Raw genomic sequence first — 8,036 nt, 5'->3', positions numbered from 1 at the left:
TCCCTTTTTGTCTGTAATCTATTTTCAACAATTTGTTGTTTGTTTTTCTAGAGGAAGCATTCTGGTTGGTCCAGTCTGGATCAGGAAGTTCTTGGGAGCAGCTGTGGCATGGATGGGCCGTGCCCTTGGAGCAGGCTGAGGACATCGTTTGGGACCAGCTTTTTTTCCAGCCATGGATGGCATGAGGTGGGTCCCCATCTGCTTGGCAGGGTGGGATCAGAGCTTTTGGGAGATGGCAGCGAGCACAGGAGCATCCTGCTCTGGGCAGCTGCTGAGCAGGTGGATGTGCCATGGCTGGCTGCAGGCTGGGCACATGTCCTGCCCTCCTGCCCTGCTCCCAAAGGCAGCACTGATGGGAAGCTCTGGGCACAGCTCTGGGCACGGCCAGCAAGGCCTGGGCACCACGGGCAGCTGGGACAAGGGGACAGGAGCCCTCAGCTGACGGGCATTTTCTGCTTTCTCTCCTTGCAGCCGGACTCTGTGGATGCTGAGGCTGCTCTGGGCTCTGCCAGGGCTCTGCTGGAGCTCAGCACCGGGCCGGAATCAGCCAAAGAAGAAATGGTGTCACCTGCAGCACAGACTTGCTTGAGCATTTTGGCAACACAGCTCAAGTTTGCAGAGTGACACCTCCCAAAAATTAAACTTGTTCAATATCTTCTGAAATCAAATCAATCTGGGATGACTCCAAATGACATTTTTCAGCTTGCTGAAGATGTAGCTCAGCCCTTCTCTGAACAGTTCTCTCCCCCACCTGCCTTTTACTTCTCAACTGCTCCCTTTTTTCCCCCAGTGAATTCCCAGCCCATTGCTGTCTCCATCACTTGCTGGCCTTCCTTGTTGCCCCTGACCACAAGGAGGGCTGAGCCCCAGGTTTAGGGACTCATGCTGTCACTGGCTGAGGAGCAGCAATGTTTCAGAGGTCCAGTGGCATTTTAGTGTCTTTCAGAACCACTCTCCAGCCCTCAGCTCTCCTCACTGCTGAGTTCCCACTCCCTTCATCCTTGCAGCAGGATGAGCTCTGTGAATCCCCTTGAGCCTCCCCACTCTTCCCAGCCCACGCACACACCTCAGTGAGGCTGAAGCTGAAGCTTCTCTGTCTCCTCTGGCACTCCAGTCCACTGTGTGGGGAGCCCCAGCCCCAGAGCACAGCACACAGCAGTGCAGTCCGGGCTGGAGCAGCTGCCCTGCAGCCCTGGCTTGGCTGTTTGTGGCAGCTGAATGCTCCCTGTTTCCAGCTGTCCCTGCAGGATGGCCCCAGGGCAGAGCCCAGCCGGGCTCCCACTGCAGCCCCTGGTGCTTGGGGCAGACAGTGCTCCCAGAGCTGAGGTTCATGGGGAGCACCCGGAGCTGTGCCTTGCACTCTGTTGCCGTGTGTCACAGCGCAGGCTGGCTTGTACTGTGTGACGGTACCAGCCCCTGGTGTGACTGACAGGGCCTCGCCCAGTCACATCTCTCCCAAGGCTGCAGCATTTCACTGCCCAGAATCTGAAGGGGCGTAGAGATCAGACCAATGACATTTTCCAGACTGGGTTTTTCAAAGGCTCTTTATAATGAAGGGCTTGAGAATAAGCGCTCTCTGTTTGCAGAGATGAAAATCAGGGTGAGTGGTCTCTTTGTCTCCAACCCACTGCCACCCCCGGGCCAATGTTAGAGCCACCCAGTCCCTCACCCACCCGCCTTGTGCCTTCCCACTGCCTTGTCCTGTCAGGGCTTCTGCTGCCCCTCATCCCTTCATGGCCTCGTCCCCTCAGGGTCTCCCCCAGCCCAGCCAAGCTGCCCGGCAGCAGCGCCGCAGCCCTCCAGGAGCTCCAGAGGAGCCCCATCAAGAGGCACCTGGGAGCCCTCAGCAATGCAGCCAGCAGCACACAGGCAGGAGGACACAGATGGCGGTTCCTGCCTGGGACAGGGCTTGTGGCCATCTCCAGGTACCGGTCTCACAGGGATCCCTGCAGCTCCGGCCTCTGCCCACCTGCTCTGTTGGCAGCACTAAGGCTTCAGCAGACCCACCAAAGGCCAAGGGGCTTCTGGCCATTTTATCTGCAACACTGCACGCCTGGGCAGCTTGTTGAGCCCAGACACCCTTTTCCCCCTCTTCCCCTATGCCCTGCAGACCCTGGGCAGCAAAAGAAAGCTCCTGGGAGTCTGTTTATTACAACACATCCTACATTCATATACTAAAGGAAAAAAACAAGAAGAAGAAAAGAATAATCTCAAAGAAATGGAAAATTCCTGCTGGCTCAGGTGAGCCCAGCAGACAGAGCCTCTGGGATCAGCTCTCTGCAGAGCTCCAGCAGCACAGCCAGCCGAGCCCTGACAGACGAGGCCGTGTCCTCCATGCCCTGCGGAATTGATTTTGCAGCCTCTGGAAGATGGAATATCGCCCACTCTGTAGTGCCCGGAGGACATACAATGTTTGAAGTGCTGCGTCTGACACGGCACTGCTGATGTCTTCTGTCAGGTGTTCAAGGGCTGAAAGAGAGAGGAACAGAGCAATGGTCAGATGCTGGATCTGCAGGGACCTGAGGAGAGCCCCCTGCTAGGGCCATCCCAGCCCACTCTAGCCATGGCCAGGAGGGAGCAGGGAGCAACGGGATCAGCCCGAAACTGCTGGCCACGAATGCCCCAATGGCCCTGAAATGTCTGTGTGCTCTGCCCACGCTGCCCCTTGTCCGCACAGGGAGCAGAGCCCTTGGCAGCCGGGGCAGGGCTCGCAGCTGGCCCCGCCAGCCCCCACTGCCAGCCTGCTGCCCTCACTCACCACTGCAGATGAGCTGGAGCTCTTCCCTCTTCCCCCTCAGGTGCCGCCCGGCCATGCCTGGGAACACAGAGCCTGTCACGGCCCCAGCGGCACAGCTCCCTGCCAGCGGCGCTGCCGGCGCTGTGGCCACACGCCCTGCTGGCCCGGCAGGGCTCAGCCCGGGCCATGCCGCACGCTGGCGCCCGAGGGCACGGCTGCCAGAGGGCAGCAGCAGGGCTGAGCCCAGGCAGGGCTCCATGGCACCAGGCCCGGACGGCGCTGCCGGGGCAGCGGGCGGGGCTGGGGCCGAGCTGCGGCGGGCCGGGGAGGGAGCCCGGGCTCGTGGCTCACCCATGAACCTGATGGCCGCCTCTCGCAGAGACTCCTGTGGGTTCCGCAGGTACGGCAGTGCCCGGCGCAGGTGCTCGGCATCTCGGCTCGTGTCCTCTGCCAGCTGCAGAGATCGGCAGCAGGGAAGGCTTGGCGCGGGCTCAGCCCCTCGGCCAGGCGCTCCCTGCGCCCGGCCCCGGCCTCCCCTGCCCGCACAGCCCTGAGGCGCGGCCAGCAGCCGCTGGTGCCAGGCTCTGGAGGGGGCAGAGGGCTGGCTGCTGCCCAGGGAGCCGCACTGCCATCCCATCCCGCAGCCCCGCCAGGCCAAGGCTCCATCGGCCCCCGGCTCGGGCCCACAGGAGCCTGGAGAAGAGCCCGCGCAGTCTCTGGGTGCAGCAGCGGGCAGGGGCACAGCTGCCAGCGCCGCACACTGAGCACTGCGCTCAGGGGCCTTCTCCAGGCTGAGGCTGGGGCTTCCAGCCCGTCCTTACCAGGCACTCAGTGAACTTCCACAGCTTCTTGTCCTTCACCAGTTTTTCAAGATCGCTTCTCTTCAGGAACTCCACCACACAAAGCAGCGTTTCCAGAGAGGCCTGGAGAGCAGCAGAGACGCGGAGATGACCCCACAGCCCAGGGTGCAGGACCCGCGTCCCTGTGCCAAGGCGTGGAGGAGGCTGCAGCCTGGCAGGCACCAGGGGAGGAGGCAGCCGAGCCCCCTGCCAGGGGGACAGCAGCAGCCCACGAGTCCTCACCTCTGCCACACGCTGATTCTCATTGTGGCAGTGGAAGAAGAGTGGCAGCAGGCTCTGGCGCAGGTGTGTCTTCAGGGCCTTTTTTTCCTTTTCCTGTGGACAAGTCACCAATGTTCGGAAGAGCAGTATGGAGAGCAGCTGCACCTGGCTATTCTCCTGTATGAAAGGAAGAAAAAAAGACCTCAGCATCAGCTGCACAGGGCTCAGCTTGGCGCAGCCTGCAAATCCACAGGGCAAAAAGTGTCTGGGCAGCACCCAGTGGCCGTGGCTGGGGGCAGCAAGCCTTACATGGTCAAAGAGTGGCAGGAGCGCCTCAACCAGCTGCAGTGCCATGGGGCTGGGTATCAGCATGTCATTGTCCAAGATGATAAAGCTGAGTAGCATGACTGTCATGCTGACTATCTCTCCATCTGCGTCCCACAGGAGCTCCACAAGACTTTCAGTCAGGCTCCACATTTTTTTGCTCTATGCGGAACACAAGTTTGTGAAACACCATCCATCCTGCTGCCACAGGGCTCAGAGGCTAAAGGTCTGTCCCGAAGCACTCAGGCAGCTGAACCGGGAGGCAAGAGAGCTGGGAGCATCTGCCCCAGTTCCCACAGCCCAGCCAAGCCCAAGTGACTGTATTTTCTAGCTCAGCCTCAGGCGCTGCCCCTTTCTCACCATTGAGGGATCGTCAATGATCTCAAAAAGGACCCTGAGTGACAGGCGACGCCTCTCCCTGCACTTGCTCTGCAGCTGCCTTGACAAGATTTGCTGGAGTCTGTTAGCACCATGTTCACTCAAGTCCAGCAACTCGAGGACCTGAAAGGCACAGGGCAGTGTCAGGGGACCCGGCCGGCAGGAGCCCAGAACTGCACAGGGCTGGGCCCAGGCAGCAGCACAGGGCGCAGGCAGCTGTGGCTACGAGAGGGCAGAGAGCTGGGAGGCAACTCAGCGAGGCAGCGCTGGCCATCAGGCTCACCTCCGCAAGGAATGCCAGGGCAGGCAGCTCCCAGCGTGGCTCCTGTGTGCTGAGCAGCCAGAGCAGGTAGCGAATGATCTGGGAACACAAGGGGATGGAGACACAGGACATCTCCCTGGCAGGAGAAAAAGTAACCAAGACTGTGGGCTGGGGGATAGACCTCTGCCAGGACTGACTCACAGAGGTCTGGTCTTTCCCCAGCATCCTGCACGGGGCCCTGGGCTATTTGGGAGGCGGCTCCTTATGGGCACCCTCCTCTCCCAGCCTTTTCCACTCTGCTTGGCTGTCCCTCAGACAAGGCCCTGTGGTTCATGACCACAGGGACTGTGTGGGGCTCCCTGGGCACAGTGCACGAATGTCAGAGGCAGCGGGGAGAAGGGGGTCTCACCTGGCCAGCAGACCCACGGCATAGTGGTGGGTGTCAGCACACAGCAGCGTGTCCCAGCCACACTTGCGTTCCATTGCCACCACCACATCCTCGTGCTGCATTCGGCAGAGCAGGGACATCAGGGTCCGCACTGCAAACCTGCGTGCAGAGCAAAGCCCAGGTCACGCTGGAGCACTGGCTCCTGCCCAGGGATGTGGCAGGGACAGGAGGAGTGGGATGGAGAACCTGTTGGGGCTGATGGCAAGGCCGTATTGCTGCTGGCATCCCTTCCAGAAGGTATCGACCTTCTCTGGCATATCCAGAGTGCTGAAGAGCACTTGGAAGAGCAGATGCACAAAGAGGCGGGGGAAATACACCATCACAATACGTGGGATACAGGGCACCTGGAGGATCTTCCACATCACCACAGTTGCCTGCAAAGCCCCCCGAGAAGCGCTCAGTGCTGAGGTGTCCGTGTGGCAGGGCCTGAGCAGGGGAGGGAGAGGCCCGGAGAGAGGCAGGGGGAGCACTGGGCCTGGCACCCCTGAAGCTGCCCCGAGGCCAGGTTTCAGCCCAGCGCCTGAGGCAGGGAGATGCAGTGGGGGAAGGAGGATGGAGAGCTGCTGGAGAGGCAGCTTTGGGGCCAGCAAAGGCCAGTTGCAGAAACTCACAGCCAGGACAAAGACACCCGTTTTGTCCCCATCCGAGGTGCACGTGCTGTGCTCGGGCCATCTCCTCAGCACATCCAGGAGTATCAGCAGCGCAGGCTCCGCAGTCCTGGACGAGCACATGATGCTGTTCCACATGGTCAAAGCAGCTCTGTGGGGTTAGAGCTCTGTCTCAGGGGGGGCTCAGACACAGCACCATGGCTTGGGCAGCAGTGGGGACCTGAGCTGGCTGCCAGCTCTGCCTCTGCCCACTGTCCCTGGCCAGCAGCAGCCAGGCAGCCCAGCCCTGTGGGGACAGGCCCCTGAGGGGCAGCGAGGGGGCATGGCAGCAGGCTCGGGGACTGACATGCCAGGGCTGGCAAAGGGAGCAGCCAGAGAGCCCTGGAAGTCTCTGTTGGTCAGACACCTTGGAGAGGCTGTACAGGCTGATGGGCTGGGGAGCCCTGAGCCCTCTGGGCAGGTGGGCCCATACCTGTCACAGGATGGGGCCACACGCAGGAGCGTCATGACTACATCAGCTGGCTGTGCTTTGGTGAGATACAGCAGGGTCCTGTTCAGCCTGTGCTCTACGAACTGATTGGCCATGAGCCACTGGTGGATGTACCTCACCATGGCGGGCACCTGGAGAAGGCACAGGGAGACTTGGAAAGCTGCCAGAGGGAGGAATGTTGCCAGCTTCCCCAGGGAAGTGCTTCCCTTCCCAGCACACTGCCATGGCCTCAAAGGCGTCCAGCGCCCAGCGGGTGTGGCTTGGGAGGCCAAGCACTTCCTGGGAGGATCAAAACCTGGCCACAGGCTGCTTACTTGCTTTGGATTGCAAAACCCCTCCTGTACGAGCATGCTCAGCAGGGCAGCACTGGTCTTGGTTTTGAAGATGTGCGAATATGCTCGGAGCCCAGTACCCATGGTGCTGGTCTCTTCCTGCCGAATTCGCTTGATGAATTTGCAAACCAGCTGTAAGAGAAGGGCAGAAGCTAGGGATGTTCCACAGAATGCTCCAAGCGTGGTGACAGCAGGCCCAGCCCAGGTGGGGATGGCTGCAGGTACCTGTGCTGTTCTGCGGAAGCGGCCACGGGCAGGGTCCTGCTCTTGTGTCTGCCCCACGGCTGCATCTGGCAAAGAGTGAGTGCAGCCAGAGCTGAGGGGCTGCGGGAGAGGCCAGAGAACACAGCCCAGCCCTGTGCTCCCCAGGCAGGGACAGCCCCGGGATGCCCCAGGGGATGGAGCATGGCTGCTGTGGGGTGTCTGCCCGGCCCCTCTTCCGTCCTGTCCATGGGCATGTCCCCAGGGGATGGCATGGGATGGGATGGGATGGGATGGGATGGGATGGGATGGGATGGGATGGGATGGGATGGGATGGGATGCCAAGCTGGCTGCAGGCACCAGTCCTCTGGCCCAGCTCTGCCACTCACCCTCCTGTGGCAGCTCGAGTGGCACCACCTCTTCAGTCTCCTGTGCTGGGGCAGCTCCAGGGCCTTCTTCCTCCTCCTCCACCCACGCCAGCTTGGGCACTTTCGGGGGTCTCTGCTCCATGTCAGTGACTGGATTTGTGGCTGCTTGCAGGAGAGATGCCTCAGAAAACCTCAGAGTCAACAAGTCCTGCAGTCGTGCCTGGAAGGCACCTTCAAGAGAGAAGCCTCAGGAAGGCTGCAGGACAGCAAGTCCTGCACTCTGGTCTCTAGGGCTCCTGCCACAAGGACAGGAGAGTCCTGTCAAGGATTGTGGTCTGGCCTCGAGGGCACCAGCGGCAGGGATGGGAGATGCCTCCAGGACACCAAGTCCCACGGTCTGCCCTCGAGGGCACCTGCAGAAGAGAAGCCTCGGGAAGGCCAGGGCTCAGCAAGTCCTGTGGTTTGGCCTCGAGGTCAGCTGCAGAAATAACGTCTCGGAAAGGCTCCAGGTCAGACACGAACGAGTGTGCTGTGCAGGGGCTCCTCACAGCACCGCTCTGTCCCGTCCTGTCCCGTTGTGTGCTCCGAGCACTGTGGCGTGGTCTTGTCACCTCCAGCTCCTATGTCACCACGTGTCACAAAGAGCTCTTGGACACCCGTTCCATGCCATGGTGACCATGCTGCACCGTGTCACAAAGGGCCCCTGCGCACACCGCCCCCTGCCCTGGGGCCACCCCCAGCCCACCCAAAGTGGCCCAGGTTGGAAGGAATCCCTGGTCCCAAGTGTCTAATGCAGCCCAACAGAGTCTTTAGGAATGGCTCAAACC

The sequence above is a fragment of the Passer domesticus genome, chromosome 8 (assembly GCF_036417665.1).
Source record: "Passer domesticus isolate bPasDom1 chromosome 8, bPasDom1.hap1, whole genome shotgun sequence".
NCBI classification, from domain to species: Eukaryota; Metazoa; Chordata; class Aves; order Passeriformes; family Passeridae; genus Passer; species Passer domesticus.
Note: the sequence above shows the minus strand (reverse complement) of the source record.